The sequence below is a fragment of the Schistocerca serialis genome, chromosome 1, assembly GCF_023864345.2.
Source record: "Schistocerca serialis cubense isolate TAMUIC-IGC-003099 chromosome 1, iqSchSeri2.2, whole genome shotgun sequence".
In the NCBI taxonomy this organism is placed as follows: Eukaryota; Metazoa; Arthropoda; class Insecta; order Orthoptera; family Acrididae; genus Schistocerca; species Schistocerca serialis.
Genome location: NC_064638.1, coordinates 175,635,469 through 175,660,103, shown reverse-complemented (window position 1 = coordinate 175,660,103; position 24,635 = coordinate 175,635,469). Strand labels below are relative to the sequence as shown.

Below are 24,635 nucleotides of genomic sequence, written 5' to 3'. Positions count from 1 at the left end.
GGCAATCTTCACGTCATCTGTTACCCTTATTAAGGCGACAATGTCCTTTTTAGGCAGTGGCTTAACTAATCCCTGTTCCGGGCCTCAGGAAAAAGATTTGTAGTTAAGGAGTAGTTGATTTGTTTTAGTAAGCTGTATTCAGTCAATAATAAGCTTCATCTTCTGTACTGTGATACCATCGTGATCAGTAGATGCGAATCTGATTCGCACGATGGCTTCTTTAACGGTATTACAAGTTACACGCTTTAGCAACTTATCGTTTGCCTCTTACAGGCAGTCTTCTACCCACCACCGCATAACGTTGTACCTCAGCGGTGAGGATATAGCACGTAAAGGGATACACACTGAGCAGCAGCCAAAATGTGGATATCAGCGGAAAAGAAGGTTAACCACTGAGGGAAGCGTAAGCGGCAAGCATATCGCAGTTTTACGAATACCGCATCTCAAAATTCAGTCTGACAGCCAAGTCGATGATAAACGCAGCCGCACTGCCGGTGTTGCAGGCGACTAGGAGAGGGAGAAATGTCGCAGGTGAAGGTCGTGCCTCCACCCACCCCCTTTCCCCGCCGCACTGTGGTGCCGGAACTCTCTGCGTCCCGCTGCAGCGCACTGCGTTGCGGGGGCGGACCACCCGGTCCGGGACAAAGGGAGCGCCGCCGCCGGCACACCCACGCCTACGCACGCTCGCGTCCCGTCGTCCGGGCAACGCGGCTGGCTGGAGCCGGCGGGCATGCGCGGCCCGGCGCCCTCAATGGCCACGCCGACGCTATCAATGGTTGCGTGCGTGGGCGGCTGCCGGGCTGCGGGCGGCGCTCACCTCCGACCTTCAGAGGACGCCGCCCCCAGACGCCGCCGCCTCTGCCCTACTCTGCTGCCTTTGCGCTGTCGCCACGCTCTGTGGTTCTCGCCGGTGAAATCCATACAAGCGCTTTATAATTAGTCTCTCAGAGATAAGAAACGGTTCCGTTGCTAGCAACACACAACCTGCCCACCAGATCCGCCAACAAGCCAAACTTCTTCTTCTTCACTTCGCAGAGAAGTTTTGCAACCTGCTAGGTCTTCACTTAACCAATATGTTCCTCAGTTGTCCTACATCTCCCCTTCTCATTGCTTTATAAATGGCTAGCTGTGCACACGGCGTTGCCTTGGTATGTATTTATTCCATTCTATTAATCCATCTCCTCCTTCCCCTCTCTCTGCCTCATCCTCCACCACCACTCTATGTCCATCTTCTCTCTCTCTCTCTCTCTCTCTCTCTCTCTCTGTCGATCTACTCCTTCCCTCTCTGTCCATCATCTTCCCTCCCACTGTCCATCTCCCTCTAATTCCATCTCCTCATCCTTCTCTCTTCTTCAATCTCCGACTCTCCATACCTTCCCCCTCTCTTTATCCATTTCATCCTTACCTCTCTCCCTCTTCATCTCCTCCCCTTTTCTTTCTGTGTCCACTTCCTCCTCTCCCTTCTCTCTGACCATCTCCTCCTCTTTCCTTTCTCTGTCCATCTCCTCTTCTCCCCTCTTTCTGCCCATTGCCCCTCCTCTACATCTGTCCATCTCCTCTTATTTGTGCCTCTCCGCTTCTTCAACTTCTCGTCCTCCCTTCTCTCTCCATGTTTTAATACTCAACCCAGTAGGAGACTGTCGTTCTTACCCATATGGTATCCCTTTCCAGCTTGTAACTAATATGTGCGCCAAATTTGCTTGAAATCATTCCAGAGATATTTAACATATTTCACGCGTATTTGTATACATATTTCACTTGCATGTCCAGCGAATTTCGCTGAGCAGTTTTTTTTTTTTTTTCTTTTTACTCAGCTCAGTGTTTATGACGTCGTATCTCCTGTGTTGTACAATGATATAATAATAGTGAATGGGTACGTTGAGCGCACTTGGCATGTTTTTAATGCATAACCTTTTTTACGAATTAATTATAATATATTACGCGAATTGATTAAATTATTATATTATATTATATTATAAATATTTTCGTAGAAAATCATTATAAATATAATATTATAAAATATAATATAATTAATTTAATTAATTCGTACAGTGTAATATAATTAATCTAATTTACCTGTAAAAATGATTGTGCATTAAAAACATGCCTAGTGTAACTTACTACTTATAATTTTGCAGGTACATAAAGTTGTATACGTGCCTACCGTCTGTGAAATGTGAATAGATTTTGCAGTAAAGAAGTAATAAACTAAAACGTTACACATGATGCTGCAGTTTCCCAAGCATCTCAGTATTTATGATTCATATCTGCTGAACTATGTGTCGTACGATGATATACTTTTCTAGGTAGATTCAGCGGCATATGTGGACATTGTCTGCGGTACGTGTCGCGAATAGAGTTGGTATCAAAAAAGGAATAAATTAAAACGTCATCGATGATGCTGCAGTTTTTTCTCACAACTCAGTGTTTGCCATCGTATCTCCTGATTCAAATGGTTCAAATGACTCTGAGCACTATGGGACTTAACATCCGAGGTCATCAGTCCCCTAGAACTTAGAACTACTTAAATGTAACTAACCTAAGGACATCACACACATCCATGCCCGAGGCAGGATTCGAACCTGCGACCGTAGCCGTCGCGCGGTTCCAGACTGAAGCGCCTAGAACCGCTCGGCCTCACCGGCCGGCATATCTCCTGAACTATGTTTTGTACAGTGATATATTTTTTGAAGTACATTCAGCGTCAAATTTGGATATTGTCTGCGGAAGGTGTTGCGGATACGATTAGTAACAATGAAGTAATACATTTAAGCGTCTTGCATGATTCAGTAGTTTTTCATACATTCAGTGTTTATGACGTCATACCTCCTGAACTAAATATCGTTCAATCAAATTTTTCTGATACATTCAGTGGTATTTGAGAATACTGTCTGCAGAATATGTCTCCAATACCGTTAGGAGTACAGAAGTAACACATTAAGAAAGTAATAACTTAAAACGTGATGCTTCATGTGGCAGTTCTATTCCATGAACAGAGAAAGTGTAATAAACGATAAACTTTTCGTAAAGGATTGAAATTATGTTTAAAGTTTGCTGCAAGTCTCTAAGTGCTCCCATTCTCAAATATTCGACTTAACTATGGGTATTTTCGCGTTGTGGGCTACACTGCTTTATCCCTCCCACTCCAATCCCTTTGACAGGTATGCGGTTCTTAACCCCACAATGATTCTTTACAGGTGGTAAATGATATGTGTACCAAGTTTGATTAAAATCGGTTCCGTGGTTTAGGAGGAGATACGGAAGACACATAGATACACATATATAAATACTTACATATGAACGTCCTATTTATAATTTTTTTGGTTTACCTGTGTAACTAACGTGTCTACTCTCGTCCTATTGATACATTGTTTCCATTTTATGCATCCTTGCTCTCTTAGTTTCGATTATACAATGTCATCATCATCATAATTTACTGCACATAAACAGGCCATTTAAGCCCATGTGAGAAGACAAAAATATACAAATACATAAACATAAAATGTAACGAAATGATCAACACATCCAGTCCACAAATCATGACTAAATAGAAAAATTGATTACATACATTTGCCCATTTACTTCCGTCCCAGGCAACCTCAGTGCTGGCTCTTCGCGGATGACCTCTCGGACTTCTCCCTGTTGGCTGATGTTAGGTGCTCGAAAAACATGTCCTGGCCACTGTTGTCTTCTTGCAATCACTCTCCCAATATCAGCTCTTTTAAACCACCGATACAGATATTTGTTATGCCGGCTTTCCCATCTTCTAGATTCTGTATTGAATACCGGACCATAAGTTTTCTTTAAAATCTTCTTCTCAAATGCACGGATGGGCTCTTCCTTTGTCTGTGTACTTGCCCATGTCTCACAACCATACAGTACAACCGCTCACACTAGGTACGTGTACAGCTGTATCCTGTTTTCCTGGGATACAATGTGTGACGGGTGTAGGTTGTTTAAACTGTAGTACACTGGGTTCGCAGTGCGTTGGAAAGAGACAAGGTTCAAATGGTTCAAATGGCTCTGAGCACTATGGGACTTAACATCTGTGGTCAGCAGTCCCCTAGAACTTAGAACTACTTAAACCTAACTAACCTAAGGACATCACACACATCCATGCCCGAGGCAGGATTCGAACCTGCGACCGTAGCAGTCGCGCGGTTCCGGACTGAGCGTCTAGAACCGCGAGACCACCGCGGCCGGCTGACAAGGATTTCTGGTGAGATGATTATAGAGTAATAACAACAGCAGCAGGACATGGTATTACGGGAGTAGGATTCGTTATGAATAGGAAGGTAGGACAGAAAATGAGTTACTGCGAACACTACAGTGGTAGGACTGTTCTCATCAGAATCGACAGCAAACGAATAACGACAACAGTACTTCAGACATACATGGCATCGGAATTTCTAAAATCATTGGGGAATGTGACAACAAAACGACTATTCATGTTGGTTTTTAGAGTGTGTGTGACTGGCGACATACCACCAGACTTTCGGAAAAATATCTTCCACGCAGTTCCGAAGACTGCCAAGAGCCGACAAGTGCGAGAATTCTCGCACAGTCAGCTTAACATTTCATGCTTCCGAGTTGCTGACAAGAATTATACACAAAACAATGGAAAATTAAATTGAGGAACTGTTAGATGACGATCAGTCTGATTTTGGGAAAGGTAAAGGCAAAAGTAGGCAGTTCTGAGATTGCGGCTGATAATGGAAGCAAGACTGATTAAAATTAAGTGTTTCATAGAATTTGTCGACCTGGAGGAAAAATCTGGCAGTTTAAAATGGTGCAAAATATTCGAAATTCTTAGAAAAATAGGGGTAAGCAATAGGGAAACACGGGTAACACAATATTTATTAGAACCAAGAGCGAACAATAAGAATGGAAGATCAAAAACGAAGTGCTAGGATTAACAAGGGTGTAAGACAGAAATGTAGTCCATTGCCCCTACGTCCAACCTGTAGTTGGAAGAAGCAATCCCAGAAACAAAAGAATGGTACAAAAGTGGGATTAAAATTCAAAGTGGAAGGATATGAATGATGATTTGCTGATGACATTATTATCCACAGTGAAAGTGAACAAGAATTACATGATCTGCTGAATGGAATGAACAACCCAATGCGCACAGAATATGGACTAAGAATAAATCGAAGAAGTCGCAGAAATGAGAATAGCGAGAAACTAAACATTAGAATAGATGATCACGAAGCAAATGAAGTTACGGAATTCTTCTACCTAGGCAGCAAAATAACCCACGATGGACGGAGCAAGGAGGACGTAAATACCGGACTAGCACCGGCAAAAAGGCGTTCCTGACGAAGAGAAGTCTGTTAGTATCAGATGTAATTTTCAAATTGACGAACAAATTTCTGAGTATGTATGTTTTGTGCACAGCATTGTATGGTAGTGAGAGATGGACTGTAGGAAAACCGGAACAACAGAGAATCGAATCATTTGAAATGTGGTACTACAGAAGAATGTTGAAAATTAGGTGGACTGATAAGTTAAGGAATGAGGAGGTTCTCTGCAGAATCGACGAGGAAAGGAATATAGGGAAAACACTGACAAGAAAAAGGGAAAGGATGATAGAACAACTGTTAAGACATGAGGGGATAATTTCCTTGATACTAGAGGTAACTGTAGAGGAAGACAGAGATTGGAAACCAGCAAGTAATTGAGGACGTAGTTTGCAGTTGCTGTTCTGAGATGAAAAGGTTGGCACAGGAGGGGAATTCGTGGAGGGCTTCATCCAACCAGAGAGAAGACGGGAAAAAGGGAAGAAAATACCACCCAGTTTACTATTCTTTGTCGAAATTTCTCCTCTATCTCACTTTTATTTGGCAATATCTACCCCAGGTACTTGAACGTTCCGACTCTTTCAAAATTGTGTATGTTGACGGCGTCCATATCATTTTGTCGACGAGATACTACAATATACTATGCTTTCTCATCGTTGACCAGTAAACCTAGCTTGTTTGTTTCTAGCATAAATCCAGATGTATCTACTGTTACCTCATTCAGAGATTCGGCCACAATCACGACATTATCTATAAATGCAAGGATCGTCTCATTTCCATCTCCATCATCATTGAACCGTTAGTGTTCGGAAAAGTGGAATGGTAGAGATGGTATCACCTTTTCCAGCGCAATGTTGAAAAGAACTAGCGACAGAGGCTCTCTCTGTCTCAAACCATTAGTAACTATGAAATGTGCCGATAATTGATTTGCCAAATGTACTTGGCAACTTGATCCATGGTGACAAGCTCCAATCAGGCCAACGTCATTCATTGGTATTCTGAACTCATACATTATCTTCCAGAGGGCTGGTCGGCTAAATTTGTCTTATCTTCCAGAGGGCTGGTCGACTAAATCTGTCTTATGCCTGCCGAAAGTCAGTACATATGAGGTGTAGGTCTTTTTTGAAATCATTAAAATTCTTCATCATTTGTCTCAACACGAAGATAAGGTCGCTGGTTGAGGGTAAATCCACAGCGGTATGTGCCCACAATTCCTCCGAGCAATAGTTTTACGCCTTATAAGAATGGTGCAAACTTTGTATCCTTTCTCCAGCAGCGAGATCCGTCGATAATTATAGACTTTGAGGACATGACCCATTTAAAAATCTATCGTACAATATACAGTGTGAAAAACACTTAAACCGATAAACGCTGGGAAGTTGCACGAGACATCAAAACAAATATCTTTCTCTGTCATATTTTCCTATGAGGAGTTTTTAATTTGGTAGTTACAAGTTTCTCTGGATGAAAATTAATCAAACCAACAAACTCTTGAAGGTTTCATGGAAAAACAAAGACATTTTTTCTAATGTGTTTTCCTGTGAGGCAACATCTTACAAGGACGTCAAATCTTCTCACAGTAGACAAAATGTAACATAAACTTTATTTCTTTCTTTATTGCCACGAGGACATGACCCATTTAAAAATCTATCGTACAATATACAGTGTGAAAAACACTTAAACCGATAAACGCTGGGAAGTTGCACGAGACATCTCTGTCATATTTTCCTATGAGGAGTTTTTAATTTGGTAGTTACAAGTTTCTTTGGCTGAAAATTAATCAAACCAACAAACTCTTGAAGGTTTCATGGAAAAACAAAGACATTTTTTCTAATGTGTTTTCCTGTGAGGCAACATCTTACAAGGACGTCAAATCTTCTCACAGTAGACAAAATGTAACATAAACATTATTTCTTTCTTTATTGCCACGAGGAATAACATCAACGCGTAAAAGGTACTTCAGTTTCAGTAGAGATTCAAAAATGCCTCCATTGACTTGTATATGTAGGCTACACCAGCAGCCATGTTCTGTCTAACACGTTCGGTCATAGACTGTGGGAGTGTCCTTAATTTCTCCTGCTGCTGCTACTATCTGGACAGCCAGATCCTCGTCTAATTCAACAAGGTTTTTATAAACAAGGTCACGCGTCTATCCCCACACAAAGAAGTCGAGAGGGTCAACCAGGGTATCGAGTAGATCGTGGTACAGGACTACCAGTACCATTCCACTTTTCTGGAAACTGTCCGATGAGAATCAACACACAGGGCGACTGAAACATGCCGGGGCCCCGTCATACTGGTACCACATATACTGTCTTGTAGCAGCAACAAAGCAGTAATAAAGCCTACCATTTAATGGTCTAGGTAGGAGATGTGGCCCACTTAAAACAATCACCATCAACACCTGCCCATGCATTCACGTAAAACCGCACTTGTTGAGCATAAGTGACTATGGCACCTGGGCTGAACACTTTCCGAACACACGAACTGTGGGTGTTGAAACCACCATCACACCCGAACGTTGCTTCATCTGTAAACAGCAGAGATGGTTTGACACTGTTCCAGGTACCACTGCGGACACAGTGCTCTGAAGGACGTTTTTACATTCGTCTAATTCGTCTCCACGTTACGCGCAGTTGCTCGAGCGCTGATGGAAGGCTCTTGCTCCACATGCTGTAGGACGGCTTCCTCGTACTGCAGAGTTCGTACTGTGCGACTTCGTTCCCGTCCAGGTTATCAGCTACATGACCCTGCCTCACGCAGATGTTGATACACAGCAGTAAACGTAGACTGATGTGGGGCACAGTGGTTGCGATATTGTTGTTGATAAACCCGCTATCCTGCTCGTCCGTTTTGGTTCGCTATGCAGTAAACACCAACCATATGAATATACTCATTCCAGTTGTATCGCTCGATTACTCAGCAAGCGCTACACTGGGTCAAGACGTACAACTAAATGCGAATGTGAAACAGCTATTACAACTGAAGAGTTGTTATTACGCCTTCTACTGGGTTAAAAAATACTCACATGACAGAAAAATATTTGTTTTGGTGTCCCATGCCACCTCCCAGAGTTTATCACTTTAAATAATTTTCACTCAGTGTATTAGGTTCTTCTCTTATATTATTGTTTTTCACTTAGGGACAGCAGTGCGGATAACGGGTGCATCACAGTGTTCGCGTGAAATGGCGCAGCGTCTGGAAACACGTTCCAGAGTTCAAGTAAGCGGAACAGAGAGATACGTTCTTCTTGGCAAAACGTCTAAACTGCACATTGATTCACCGTCAAATTCCGTTGTTATATGGACCTAATGCAACTCGCGTCCAGCCGTAATGAAATAGTGCCAACAATGTGACCAACGCCACACAAAACGGGTAATGTGGATCGGGAAGTCTAGATCTCCACTTTTTCGGGAAGCTCAAAGAAATTCTGAGGGGGGAAGAGGTTCCCAAACGACGTGAACGGCCCCACAGTGGTCCTCGTATGGCTCTGTGAATAAGGGGTGAATTTCTGTCTCCTAGGAATTGAGCAATTGCTACAGTACTTCAACCGTTTTGACAGAGACTTCGTGACTATGTCGAAAAACAGTGTTATGTATCTGTCTCACTTCGAAGTGTAGTTCGACATTCAATGTCAGTTACATTCTTTCTTTCTATCTTTCTTTCTTTTGCTGGTGCCTTGTCCCGCAGTTTCGCAGGGTCGGCACGCTTAGGAACGGATTTGGCAAGGTTAGTTATAACGGGTGGCCGGATGCCCTTGCTGCCGCCACTCCGTACCCACCAGGACAGAATTAGTGTACCCAGCTGTCTGCGTCTAGTTTAATCCATGGAACAGTGCGAACGGGTTCAGATGTCTGCGAGTCGTGTAACTGAGGCAGAACGTGGGGACCAGCCCAGTATTCACCTAGTGGGATGTGGAAAACCGCCTAAAAACTACATCCAGGATGGCCGACACACCGGCCGACATTGGTAATCCGCCAGGCGGATTTGATCCTGGGCCGGCGCGCCTACCCGAGTCCAGGAAGCAGCCCATTAGCGCTCTCGGCTAACCTGGCGGGTTATTCAATATAAGTTACATGGCTCGCCATAATAATGAGAAACACTCACTTGTGTGCAAAACATAAGGACGAAAGTAACTTCGCATGTGTTACTGCCAAGAAACACAGCTCGATGAAACTTCGATACACAGAGAGAACTACTACAGTATAGTAGAGACGGCAGCTCAAAGGAATGCGCAGTGAGACAAACAGAAATGACGCATTCAAAGATAATAATTACTTGAAAGTCACCGTGATTTATGGTGGTCCCCTGGACATTACAAAAGGAGGGGCACTTCTTCATAGTGTGTGCGATCACCGCAGACGGTAGTGCAGTCTCTGCTACGTGAACACAAGGATGGTAAGGAGTTCTTGTAATAGGGCGTTCCAGTGCTCCACGGGCTAGGGTGACAACTGCTGTATGATCGTCGGAGCATGTGGACTTGCTGCAGTACGTTTCCCGAAAGCTTCCCAGATGTGATCAGTTGATTTAAGGGGAGGTTTACTATCTTTGGCCCGAAAAAAGCTTGTTATTTGAGAATTTTTTCCTCGGGATATGTTACATATATCCATGTCAAATTTGGTCAAAATTTTTATTGATATTTCCTCTACAAACTGGAATTTGTTCGACCGGAAATGTCGAAGAGCAAAGGTGGAAGAGCCGTCGGAACGAAACAAAATTTCGATGTAGACCTCCACGCGCGGTATGCCACAGGTCAGCCGGCTCGTCTGAAATCAAAATTGAGTCGACGTTAGCGAAGTATACAAGATTCTTTAGGAGTTGTACCACGCTTAAGTTATTTGGACCATAGGAAACAAAATGGTGGCCATTTGAAGAAAAGGGTTCTTTCATCGATTTTTTCGACTTTGTCGGCCAAGTGAAAACATTTAATGTTGATGAATCGGAATAAAAGTGGTACAGCTCCTAGACAATTTAGTTAGTTTCGTCGGAAACAAAGAATCATGCCAATCGATTCAGTAGATTTCAAGTTACCACACCGCGCGATAAAAAATAAAAGAAAGTCATTTCGAGAAAAACGCGTTTGAAGTTTAGACTACGTATAAATGCAATACTCGTGCAATCTGCTATTCCGGGTCCATAAACCAGTCCTTCCTCTTCCTCACAGAGGGCGTTCTGCTCGATTGGCCCATACTGCGCTGCTCCAGAGCCGCTCGTAAGGCCGGGTGACAGAAGCGGTTTTCGGTCGCTTGAATGAGGTGCTCGTCCGAATGGTTGGCGAACTGCGTTGAGAAAAGTCCCAGGGTGACGTCCATCGTTGTCATGGTCTTCAGAATTGCTGAATACCCTTCGTTGTAGCTGCTCACTGCCAGGAAAGTCGCAGTCTCCACAGTCTACGCACCAGAATGCAAATGCTTGGAGGCTAACTTCGGAGTACACGCGTTCAATCTTTCATTTGAATTTTGTGTGTTTCCTCCCAAGCACCGGTACAATAAATCGTCCTACGAAAGGACGATGAATCACTTTTTGAACTTCTCTGGAGAGGAGCTGGTCGTGTTGGTATTCGTCCAGAAGTCCGGTAGGCTCTGCAATGCGCCACTTGCACCAGCTAGTTTCCCTAGCCGGACAATTTTGGTGTTGTGGGTGGTCATCCATCGAACACTTGTGGAAATACGTTGCCCAAATTGCCTTCTTCATCTCTTCCAACGAATTGGAATGCCGTCGGTTTGCCACTCCTTAGTACTTCGTAAGCTCCTTCACCACATTTTCAGTTTTAGTCATGGGCAGGCACATAGAATAATTTTTCGCGGCTACAGAGTCGAAATTCCCGAAAAAACTGGTGCGTGAAAAGAGTAATTTCAGGCAGGTGCATTTTTTTTTGTTCAACCGCGAATAACAAACATTTCCGTTCGGTTTTCGGGAAAACAGTTTCAGGGGTAGATTCTAAGCACATTTATGGATCCAAAAATGCAATTTTTAAAAAATCGTTTTTTTGAACCAGGAGATAGTAAACCTCCCCTTAAGTCAAGGAAACGGGCAGGCCAGTTCATTCGTCGAATATCCTCTCCTCCATCTGCGCAGTTCGATGTGGTCGCGCATTGTTATTCATAAAAATGAACGTATAGCCGAATGAACGCTTGGAAAGACGCACATGGCGAAGGAATACAATGTCACAGTAACGTTGACTGGTGAATGTACCGCGATCGAAAGTTTGGAGGTCAGAGACGCCCAAACAACATTACGCCTCCACACAGCATAACACCTGGACCACCGAAACGGTCAAGTTCGACAGTGTTCCTTTCTGCATTACGTGATACGTCCAGCATTCTTTCAGTTACCTTCTGCAATATACTGTAGTATTTCTTTCTAGAGAGATTTGGAGGACTTAAGATCAAATAAGGCAGAAGGGATAGATAAAGTTCCACCAGAATTTCTAAAATCGTAGGGGAAAGCGGCAAAAAAACGACTATTCACATTGGTGTGTCGAATGTATGAGTCTGCCGACACACCATCTGACTTTTGGGAAAATATCTTCCACACAGTTCTAAGACCGCAAGAGCTGACAAGTGCGAGAATTATCGCACAATCAGCTTAACCGTTCATGCACGCAAGTTGCTGACAAGAATAATGTACAGAAGAATGGAAAAGAAAATTGAAGATGTGTTAGATGACGATCAGTTTGACTTTGGGAAAGGTAAAGACACCAGAGAGGCAATTCTGACGTTGCGGTTGATAATGGATGCAAGACTAAAGAAAAATCAAGACACGTTTATAGGATTTGGCGATCTGGCAAAAGCGCTCGACAAAGTCAAATGGTGCAATATGTTCGAAATTCTGGGAAAAATAGTGGTAAGCCACGGTTAACATACAACATGTACGAGAGCCGAGAGGGAATAATAAGAGTGGACGACCAAGAACGAATTCTCCGTTTGGAGAGAGCATAAGAAAGATTCAAATGGCTCTGAGAACTATGGGACTTAATATCTGATGTCATCAGTCCCCTAGAACTTAGAACTACTTAAACCTAACTAACCTAAGGACATCACACACATCCATGCCAGAGCCAGGATTCGAACCTGCGACCGTAGCGGTCGCGCGGTTCCAGACTGAAGCGCCTAGAACCGCTCGGCCACTCCGGCCGGCAGTATAAGACAGGGACGTAGTGTTTGGGCCCTACTGTTCAATCTGTACATCGAAGAAGCATTGATGGAAATTAAAGAAAGGTTCAGGAATGGAATTAAAATTTAGGGTGAAAGGATATCAGTGGTACAATTCACTTATGACATTTCTAACCTGCGTGAAAGTGAAGAAGAATTATATGATCTGCTGAACAGAATGAACAGTCTAATTAGTGCAGTATATGGATTAGAGAAAATCGAAGAAAGACGAAAGTAATGAGAAGTAGAAGAAATGAGATCAGCGAGGGACTGAACATCAAGACTGAGGGTCACGAAATACACTCATGCTTATAAATTAAGGGTAATTGCAGAATGTGGTGCCACACAACGTGGCGCTACACAAAAGTGGCGCTAACAGCACAGGCACATAGGGAACACACACGCCACAGATCTGTAAGTCCACGATACTAGTGATAAGTAGAGAAAACCGTCCCGAAACACATGTGCTACAAAACACCACTTTTTCCTGCGCATGTACCCCGACATCAATATGGGATATGATCACCATGTACACGTACACAGGCCGCCCAACGGGTTGGCATACTCTGGATCAGGTGGTCGAGCAGCTACTGAGGTATAGCCTCCCATTCTTGCACCAGTGCCTGTCTGAGCTGCTGAAGTGCCGTAGGGGTTTGAAGACGTGCAGCGATATGCCGAAAAGAGCATCCCAGACATGCTCGTTGGGGTTTAGGTCTGTAGAACAGGCAGGCCACTCCATTCGCCTGATATCTTCTGTTTCAAGGTACTCCTCCACGATGGCAGCTCGGTGCGGCCGTGCGTTATCATCCAGCAGGAAGAAGGTAGGACCCACTGCACCCCCAAAAAGGCGAACATATTGGTGCAAAATGACGTCCCGATACACTTGACCTGTTACAGTTCCTCTGTCAAAGACATGCAGGGGTGTACGTGCAACAATCATAATCTCACCCCACGCTATCAATCCACGAACTCCATAACAGCTCCCTTTCAAGGACATTAAGGGGTTGGTATCTGGTTCCTGGTTCACGCCAGATGAAAACCCGGCAAGTCTCACCGTTCAGGCTATACCTGGACTCGTCTGTGAACATGTAACGTCCCCTTAGAAAAATTATGTATTAGTATGCTCTAATAACCAGTTGCGAGGAAAACAATGAGAGAATTGATGAAGCCATGGTTGTGGATGAATGCCGTTGCCGGAATTCTTAAATGTTTTGGATTTATGTGTAGTGATAAACAGCTTTTAGTCAAAATCATCATGACGGCGAGTCGCATATCGGTCATTGTTACGTCGTGTCGGCGGTTCTATCTCAAAATTCGGTGCACCTTACCAATTTCTTTCATAATTTCCGAAATGCGCTGTGTTATTATTTTGTGGCTTTTCCGTATTTCTAAGTCCCTCTTCCGGTATTGGAGCGCGAGTGTCCTCTGAAATATGTAATTCTTGTATTACTTGTGCCAACTGATCTTGTACTTCCCGGATTTCTCTTTTGTGTTGCGTATTAATTTGATTCTGATTTTGTTTGAATTTATTAATTGGATCGTACTCTTCTGTGCCAGTAATGACTACCAGTCTTGTGTCATTCAGACTATACCTTCGTAGATAAATTATTTAGCTGATCCGAAAGCGCGACTACTTTCTCTGATAATGAACATTTCCTCCGTGTGTCTTTCTGAACCAAGTTTCGGAGTATCTACTGTGTCCTTTAAGTTTTCCTGAGATTTTGCAAGTTGCGTAACCGAATCGGTAGATGCAACTGAGTCAATTTTAGCCCGCAAGGTGTCGTGATTTTCATGAACAATAGTTTGTTGTTCTTTTATGGCTGCTTCGTGATTCTGTAATGCATTTTCATGCCGCGATAAAATAGATTGAAAATGCTCACAAATTTGTGTTTTTACGTCATTACAGACTTTTGACATTTCGATTCGATTTTATGTAACTCAGTAGTTACATCTTCACGTGTTTGTTGAAGAGTTTCTTTAATTTGTTTCTGATTTTCTTCCATTTGTTGCTGTGACTGTTTTTTATTTTGTTCCATTGCGTCTAACTTTTGAAGCTGTTGCTGTGTTTGTCTCTGATTTTGTTTCATTTGTTGCATTAATTGCAATAATACTGTATTAGTGTCTGGAACATGTTCTTTTGTACCTATCGGAAGTGCATTTGCACCGGCAGCATTCGTATTTTGAAAAGCAGAAAATGTGTCTTGAGTTAACTGAGAAAGGTGAGGACGTAAAATCTGAATCTACGGTATTTCCAAGATAGTGTCCTATCATTTCGGGTTCCTGGGGCGAGCTGTTGCCGACCGATCGATCGACAATACTACCCTGTTCCCTAGCTGTTTCACTGTCTACACGATTATTTAGAGCCTGGTCCATTGTCCTATGCACAATTACCAAATAACTATGTTGAACATCAGTTAATTTATTACACGGTGGCGCTAACACACTATTCTCGTCTTCATTGTGATTTCTCAGTTTACTTTGGAGCTTAGTATTACCTTTTTCACACGCCATAATTGTCACAATATTTCACACGATAACACAGAAAAGCACAATTTGAAGAGCAAAATAAGAAAACACATCAAATCTACATGCATGTCACAACTGTTTTACAGTACAACAACGAAAAACTACAACTACAAAGGAGATTCTCTCTACATTTACGCGCTAGCAATAAACAATCACTAATTACACAAACTACAAGAAAAAATCAGAAGATTCCTGTGAGGTACCCACGGCTAAGGATCGACATATGAAACGTTCCCTTAGAAAAATTATGAATTACTGTGCTGGTAAACTTCTACGTTATTTGATACAAAGACAGCTGAGTAAAACTGAACGTACTCAGACAGTTCTCTCTTTACTTATTCTGATCATCACTAAACTGACACACAATATTTCATCGCAACGCAGTCTGACTTTCAATCATATCTACAAAAGAATGGCCCTGACTAACATTAACCCATACCTTTCATAAATCACTTACCTCACAAAAATCTTCGTTACTCGAACTACTGCAATACAGCTCGCGACAATAGTGCCAGCTAAATAAAAGATTCTAACTACTGAAGGCACTAACTTACTGATAGGCATAGTTAGCAAATGAAAGATTTTGATAGAGAACAAATAATGCATTTACTTTAATAGCGTTCAAATGTTCATGACAACCATTTCCTTTTTCTGACGGACACACGTCCAGATCGTCAGCTCTCAAAACTCCGCCATCTCTCTCCCCACATTCACCACTGCTGGCGGCTCACCTGCTACTGCACAACGCTGCGCGCTGTTCACATCCAACTGCCCAAAACTACAATAGCGAATATTCCAACAATGCCAACCAGCCACAGACTGCACACAGCACAGTTATTGATTTTCATATAGAGCGCTACGTGGTGTTACCAACATAAAAACCTAAATGGCCCACTTACATATTCGACTGACTCTGCTGTGGATTTGCTATGTTGTGGCCCATTACCTGTCTGCATGTCAAGAGTTAGCACTGTCTTCCCGTTGGAAGGACAACACTACTTCTTCAAGACTGCATGGAAATCCACTACTTCCGTGTGCATTTTCTTTTACTGATCAGACTTTGTGCAATGTAATTACTACTGTGATGAATGATGAGGACTGTCTTTATGGACAGTGGACAATTTTTGCTTTTGACCAACAGTGTATCAATAAGTGTGTGCATTTGATATCTTTGTTATTATAATTATGAAAAACTTTTCATATCAGTATTGGGCACTGCCCAAAACAATTTGTAAATTTTTTGTGGGGAGCATGGGGGCTATGTAAATTAGCGTAAGACCCCTTCCCATAAAATTTCTTCATGGTCCCAAAAGAAACTACCTAGCATATTCAGTGGATAAAGCACTTCGTTTTTCTTATTCTTTATTTTACCATTATTGAGTATACTTCCTTCCATACTTATTTTATCATTAAGAGATGAAGTCAAATACAACAAAACTGATTATGAAATAAAAGGATGCTCTATTCTAGACATAAAATTATTTTCCTTCTTTATGGTTATAAAAGCAAATAGCTTTGGCACATAATTATCAATTGATTTTTTATTAGATTTTCCATCATAAATTGAGTAATCTGTATCATCAGCTCTAATAATACTGAATCTCATGTATAATTGAGCATGATTGGGATGAAGCCATCCATCTCCTATATTTATGTTAGTTTGTTAGGGATATTTAGGTTACTTTTTGATTTCTCATTCACATGGAATGAATAGAACTGATAGCTCTCTATTTTGTTAATTACTAATTAAACCACTCCGTCATCAGGCCACAAGTGGTCCATCGGGACCATCCGACCGCCGTGTCATCCTCAGATGAGGATGCGGATAGGTGGGGCGTGTGGTCAGCACACCGCTCTCCCGGTCGTTACGATGGTTTTTTTTGACCGGAGCCGCTACTATTCCGTCGAGTAGCTTCTCAATTGGCATCACGAGGCTGAGTGCACCCAGAAAAATGGCAACAGCACAGGGCGGCCCGGATGGTCACCCATCCAAGTGCCGGCCACGTCCGACAGCGCTTAACTTCAGTGATCAGACGGGAACCGTTGTATCCACTGCGGCAAGGCCGTTGCCCAAATTACTAATTAAAGACAAAAATTTATTAAGGAATTTCCAAAACAACCGTCACACAAGCTCCACTGGAGTTAATCAAATTAATTTCTAATTCCCATATAGTATTAAATATTGGAATATCTAATGGATAATGTGGTTCGTGAATTACCGTTTCACTAAATTCGGTATTGAGCTTGAATTAAGCAATAGTATTAATGATCAGTACATTTCACAAACATTCGATCAGCTAGATTAAAATTTATGTCGATTAATTCAAATGGAATAAATTTAGGAACATTATCAGGAACAGCTTTTTCATTAGCTTCAATAGTTTAACCTCCAGAGCCAAACATACTTCCAATATCATCTTTTATATCCATATGTAATTTAAAATCACTCTCAATAACAATTCCATTTAAAATTTCATCTGCTCTAGTATGTATATTAGGCTTCTTTGAATGAATAAATGGGAATACGTGGGGGAAAGGCGACCTTCTTTTCGGGGGATACTACTGAGAAAATTTAAAGCAGACTTCAAGATGATCGTACTGCAGCCAACATTCATTTGGCGTAAGGGCCAGGAAGATACGAGAAAATAAGGCTCATATGGAGGCCAATAAACAGTCGTTTTCCCTCGTTCTATGTGCGAGTGGAAAGGAAAGGACTAGTAGTGGTACAGGCTACACTCCTCCAAGCACCGTACTTTGGATTACCGAGTATGTGTGCAGATGTAGAATGTTATATCTTTCACACATGTCTTGTGTGGTATGAGATTTATGTTTCTAGATTTTTGCCTTGGTACATGAGAGTTGTATCTTTATGGCTGAAGATGACTGAAGATTGTAGCATACTTCACTGGGTTTCAGCAGGAAGATGTCAGCACAGGATGTCTTGTTTGCCAACCTACAGGATTAAAAGAGAAACTGATAGAATTAGGGAGTAATGTGGAATGTAGTTCTTCTTGGAAATCCAAAATTTTATGATATAAACCTTGTACTTAGAAAAGACTCCGTGCAACGTATTCTTCCTACTATATTGTATGCACTGAGAAAATAAAAGTTTGTTATTTGCTATCCCTCTTGGTGTTGCAGTTTTTCGGCCAACAGTGTAGTTCTCTCTCTTTTTTTCCCTCCTTGATGTGGTGCGCCGTTGTCAGACAGTACCAGTCAAGGAAGGGACTATATCGGGGATCTGAAAAGATATTCCCCCGACGTCATTCCCACCCGTTGCACGTGCCGCTAACTGGAGGGAAACTTGGCTGCCGAGCGCCGCCGACACGGGCGACCCCGGCGTAATTCCCGTCCGTAATCTTTGCATGCGGCCGCGCCTTCCGTAACGTCTGCACCACTGGCGGCGAGCGGATCCTGCCCGGCGCACGCGCCGCGGGAGAATTTGGGATGTTGCGTCGCAGGGCAGACCGCCGAAAGTCGGCATAAAGAATTCACGGCAGCCGCCGCGATTTTTATTGCAGGAGCCATAGCCAGGGTTCGTTCACCCCGCGCCCCCTGCAACAGCTCCGCCATACGAGCGGCTGTTCACTCCTCTCCGTAACTCTCCACACCACCCCGACCCGCTGCCTGCAGAAACTTCGAAAACTTTCTCGCGGTTACGTGCAAGATACCTCATTCCGGCTGATGTACTGCACCTCAGATGCTGCCGACAGGAGGGGTAAGCCGCGGGGGAAGAGAACTGAAGACCCCGTCGAACAAACACCTGCATGTCGCTGCCAAGGAACTAGGAGACGCGTTTCACAGCGCTGATTTAGTTTAGTTCCGCCCGACATTTGCTGTAAGGCGCTGCAGTCATGGACTGGGCGGCTGGTCCCAGCGGAGGTTCGAGTCCTCCCTCGGGCATGGATGTGTATGTTTGTTCTTAGAATAATTTAGGTTAAGTAGTGTGTAAGCTTAGGGACTGATGACCGTCGCAGCTAAGTCCCATAACATTTAACACACATTTTTGACATTTCGCTCATAATTTCAGCCTGTACAACTCCATGCGGTTCGCTGCATGTGCCACATACAGGATGTCCAATAAACGACTCTCTGATTTTAAAGTTAACATGGAAAAAAAGGCCGATATAAAACAGTTATCTTTACTGTGAAGGATGTAATGATTTTATACAGAAATTGCGAAGCAGTTACAAAATCTGCTAATAGATGGCGCTAAAGTAGCGCTACATAGTGCTTATAAAACATACTCCGAAGCCCAGAGCAATCGGTTCCACCGTTGAAACGTGAAAGTATCTTTACGTACCGAAGGAAAAGGCTGAAATGATGTAATCCATTCAACAATGTGTGTTTCCGATACTGGAATATCACAGCCAAGAACACAGTATTGCAGCAACAATGCACAGCGTTCAAACACGGATTGAAGTTCCGAAATGACCCGACGCGGAAAACCATTATCAAACTCTTAGCCGAATTCAAACAGACATACAGCGTAGCTTATGATCTAGTCGGGAATGTTAGCCACAGGAAAACTGCCGTTACCCCTGAGTATGTCGCCAAAGTTTTTGCACTTATTCAGCAGCCTCTGAGGAAATCCGTAGAAAATAGTAGGTGAGACTGGTATGAAACGTTCCAACATACATATGTACCAAGGTCGTTTCTACTACACTGTCGAAGTTTCACCAGAACGCCCTGACACATCCTCCCGCCCGCCTGCAAGATGCCAAGGCTTCTTCGAGTACACTGCACGAGTTTCTTTGGGAAGTTCTCATACATGCCTCATGCAGTCCTGATGCCTCCCCAAACGATTTCCATATTTTTGGAGCCCAGAAGAAAGGCATTAGTGGCCGTAGAATGGCTTCGGACGAGGAGGTGTAGGCTGTTTACAATCATATTCCCACAGGCAAATGCAAACATTTTGTCATGAAGGCACTGGCGGTATTCTCTCACAGTTGAATGAATCTATTAGCAGTTATAACGATTACGTTTGAAATAATAAACAGTGCGCTTACTTTCTACCTGTCTTAATTTCATTGGACCGACCATTAGACAATACTGAGACAGAATAAGTGCTCATGTTTCCATTCAAAACCCAAAGTCAACAAGTCATTTCCGTGTCCGCTGCGCGCTTGCGAACTAGAGTCTGACAACGACTGATAATGAAGGACATAATGTTGGCTGTATCTAGTTTGCACATCGAGCACACATCCACCCGAATGGAAATGTTGATAAAGAAAACTGGCGGTTTTAAGGTTCTTAAATTCCCCATTTATGTGGAGCGAAAACATTGCACTCTCCCAGACTTACAGTCTGAGCTGCGGTATCTAGCAGAGGCATTATTGGCCCTTTCTTCATATAAGAATCGATAACTACTGAAGGTCATTTTGCAATTTTGGAACAAATTGTCTCCACACAAGAAGCGTTGGGGGATCGACAAGGCACCTAGTGGTTCATACAACATGTGGTGAGACCACGCACCACTAACAGGTATTTGAGTTTCTTGATAAATACTTCGGGAATAGAGCCACTGCTTTAAATTATCTCATTTACTGGCGTAGTCGCAGATTGACCTCCACATCCACCCGACTTGACTAATCGTGACTACTTTTCGTGGGGCATATTGAAAGGCACTGTCCATCAAAACCATCCCACCACACTGGTCGACCCCGAATCGTCGATTTGTGAGCCAACTGAATACATTTTCGTTGAGACACTTCAGGTTACAACAGTTTTATTTTTCATTTGTGCTATACTTATACTGCGAGCGGTGAACATGTTGAAAAGATTGTGGTTTGTTTCTAAAGAATGCTCATAAAGGACGATTTTGTTTATTTATGCTGATTCGTGCTGTACAGCGTGCAGCACCAGTTATTGGCTGCTTATTTCGTAACTTCTGAATAAAATTCTTACAGCTTTCGCAGTAAACAAATCGTTTGCTGAATTCTGCTTTCTCTACGTGTGATTTAATTTTAAAATCAAGGTGTCCTTTGTTGGACTTCCTGTATATTACATGTTGTGAAATCCATACATGCGTAAGCAAAGACCTGTTTGTTCTATATTCCATCACGGTCGGTAACATGTAAACCAATGCAATTATGTTGAATCAGTTTTTGAAGTTTAACAGACCTAAAGACAACAAACAGAAGTGCATGTGGCCGAACAAACAATACGGTGAATCAGGCAATTACGACCAGCAGATTCACAAGAGTCATCAGTGAGGCATTGTAGCTAATCCAGCTGGCTTATAATGGAGGAAGAAGTTACTGCAACTGTGTTTTTTTTGTTGTAAAGGAACCCACGGAATCGCAGTTTTTCTCTGAGGAGAAAAGAATTGGATATTATGTCTAAACTCTTTGTTCGTTCTATTTAGTGCTATAGTGGTGGCAGATTTATTATTTACGAGCAACTTAAGAGCGGTTGTTGGAGTTACTAGGGATGCATGCCTTCCCTGAATTTTCTTTGTCAGCTGTGAGACGTATGTGTACCTCAGGTGCTCCAATTTTGTGACAATTTATTGAATGATGTACATGTGTAAGCTGGTTGTCCGTTACTTTTCTGAACTATATACTCTTGCGTAAATGTGAGAGTATACTGCTCTTTGTTTCGACTCCGTGGATTCCCGGACAGTGGCATTTTCGACCTTTGTAAGTCCCGCGGGTTTCTTAACACTTCCGACAAACTTGCTTTGCGCTGTGTGGTATTTCCGACCACAGCCGCCAGCTCCCCCTCCCTCTCCCACCACCCACGTTGCGGCTTTCTTTGATGCAACAACAAGGAGGTGTACCGACACTGCTTGTCGTTTCAGTCGCACCGATTGAAGTTGTGCTCTTAGGTTCCCGCCTAGACAACACTCAGAATTCGCTACGTATTCGGAAATGAACTACCAAATATTTGCGACGTTTTCTAATTGGGTAAAATGTGAAGGGATGTTATTAGTACAAAATGGTCCGAAAAATTACGCCTAACATCAACCACTTTTGCATTTTCGTGTCTGCGACCACCGAAAAATCTACGGCTAACATATTTGTCATCGGAACACTACGTTGATGTCACGGGTCGCTAAGTCCACCGCCGGAAAGTCCACGACACCTTGTTGTATCTGGTCTCAACAATGGGCTCGGTTTAGCGTGCTGCGACTGTTATGCGGTAGTATGCGTGAGGGGAGGTCGTCGTAATGGGAGTGTGTCTAGCATGCCGCAGTAGTCTGCCGCGTTTATTGCGTAGTATGCTTTATATTTAACGTGCATGGTGACCTGTACATTAGCAGCAAGTGGCCTAAAAAAATTTAATAACTGTCACGTCAAATATTTTTCGAAAACCGATAATATAAACGTAGTCTTCATTCCACACTGGTTGACTTGTGAAAAGCCCGCGCCGGATACCGTGTCGATGCGTAGTGACCAATTTTGGTCCAAAGCAATGGGTGAGTGCATTAGTTTCTTCCAAAGGAGAGGCCGACAGTGTTTGAAACCTTTCGGCCGGTCGGTGATGACAGAATCGAGGCAGTCTTTCTCAAGCGATTTTACAGAAACTATTTGATACAAAAAAATTCCATTTGCTTATAGCTTTATATGTCAGGTTCATGAAGACATTCCCATCATTTCGTTAATGGTAATAGTTATTGTAATATTTGCGTGGAAGTAAGAGACAGAGCGAAATTCGAAAAGTTTGCAATGAAAAATAGAGATCGCTATGATTTTGCGTTTGGTGTATACTACATAATATGTTGCAGCACATGAAATTTAGTTAACATATTGAATTTTTCTGTAGACTTAGGTGAGGTCTCTATCTGTTACTAATATCGAGAAAATCGATATGATGTAGCACACTCATTTTTGATCGGACCACGCCTTCGATAAAACCAGAATGACATATTCACAACGTTCCTCATATTTGATAAACGGTTTGAGATATAGAAATTAAATTTTGACAAATGATAGCACGCAAATTGGAGATTTTTTGCCATATGGTTATTATGTAAAACTTCACATCTACCATGTTATTCCTCTAACCACAGACTTTTTCGATGACGGGATGAAATTAAGTCTTCGATAGCTGGTGAAGCGAGAAATGTTTTAGGTTTTGGACCAACGTATGTGAAGATAGTACATGTTTATTTTGTACCGAAAATGTGCTTCTTCTTAAGTTACTGACCTCACTTTTCCTTGGTTCCTCACTTAATAAACTTAATAAACCACTTTTTCAGAATTCTTTTGCAACATGTTAGTGAGGTAAGACTGTGTAAGGTCTCTTGTGTTTGGCAAAAGAAGTAAATTTTAACTTGAAACTTATTGGTAGATTAAAACTGTGTGCCGGACCGAGACTCGAACTCGGGATTTTGCCTTTCGCGGCCAAGTGCTATACCATTTTTTTAACCTCGTTTTTGACCCACATTGTTCGTTGATTTGTTCGTTGCGGACGTCCGATGGCAGCCGTTTAGTTTGTTCCTTGATGCGTTCACTCAGTTTTTATATTACAGAGAAAAGCTAACCCTCTGACCGAACACGCTGAGCTACCGTGCCGCCGACCTACCTTCCAAACCTAAATTTTAATATGGCAATAAGAGAAATGTGTAGGTTTTACTCAAAATTCACCATTCATAATGCTTCTCTAAAAGTTACAAGCGGTTAACATGACAGGCGAATGTAAATCGCTGCATTTTTAACAAAATAGTTTTTAGATACTAACCAAAGCCAAGGCAAAAGTGCTTCTTGAATGGCCACCATGTAAGGGTGGATGTGCAGGACCCCCATTTAATATCTACAGAAAATGTGAGACGAGGCTGCAGTTTAGAACGGCACATCCCCTCGAGCGCCCGTCATTTCTCCCACGGCGCCTGCCCATAAACCCCACCACTACGGCATTTGCAATTTGTGCCCTGCCGTACGAGCCATAGAGTAAATATGGTACGAGCAAATACTGGCCACACCGTTCTGCAGGCAATACACATCATAAACTGCGGCTGCCAAAGATCTTTCTAGACTTTCGCTATACGATATCCTATCAAAAAAGTTTGCGAGCTCGGTTCCTATGCAGCCTGCATGTCGTCAGCATCAAGAATTTCATATCCAGGGAGAGGATAATAGGTGGGGAAGGGGAGGGGGAGTGGAGCTTACACAGTGGGGACTGTTGCACAGTCGCTTGTTTGCAGCCATGCAGTTATTGCTGCACTGACTGTAGCTGGCAAAATAGAAATAAAAATAAACATTCATGCATACCTAAAAATTCCAATAGCCTTATATAAACTGGTCATAAATAACAAATCTGGCGTCACTACTGGACTAGTTATCATGAACAGAAAGTTCATATATAGTACACAATGGTCACACTATGACAAAATAATGCAAATACGGGATTCCGTTACAACTAGACACACAGTTTCCAGCAACTTCTTGCTCAATTCTAATCTCGATAGGTTATTTACCATGTCAGTATCTTGCACTTACTTTTTGCAGAATACACAGCATGTTTTAGTAAAGAAACAGAGCAGGCACCATGCTTTTGAGCTACAGGTCATCGATAAACTTATTACGAGTTCTGCACCACATGATAATCGTATCTAGTCCCGCCGATCAGCAGAAAGACAAGCGTATCTCCCTGTCGATACATTCACGCTTTTACCCATTACTATATAGTTGTCGGTTTCGCATTCTTGGGT

At 42.6% G+C, this 24,635-nt stretch overlaps 1 pseudogene; it reads right to left on the bottom strand.

Moving 5' to 3' along the window:
* Positions 1–16,933: 16,933 nt before the first annotated feature.
* On the bottom strand, positions 16,934–17,051 carry LOC126428962 (5S ribosomal RNA; annotated as a pseudogene).
* Positions 17,052–24,635: the final 7,584 nt, after the last annotated feature.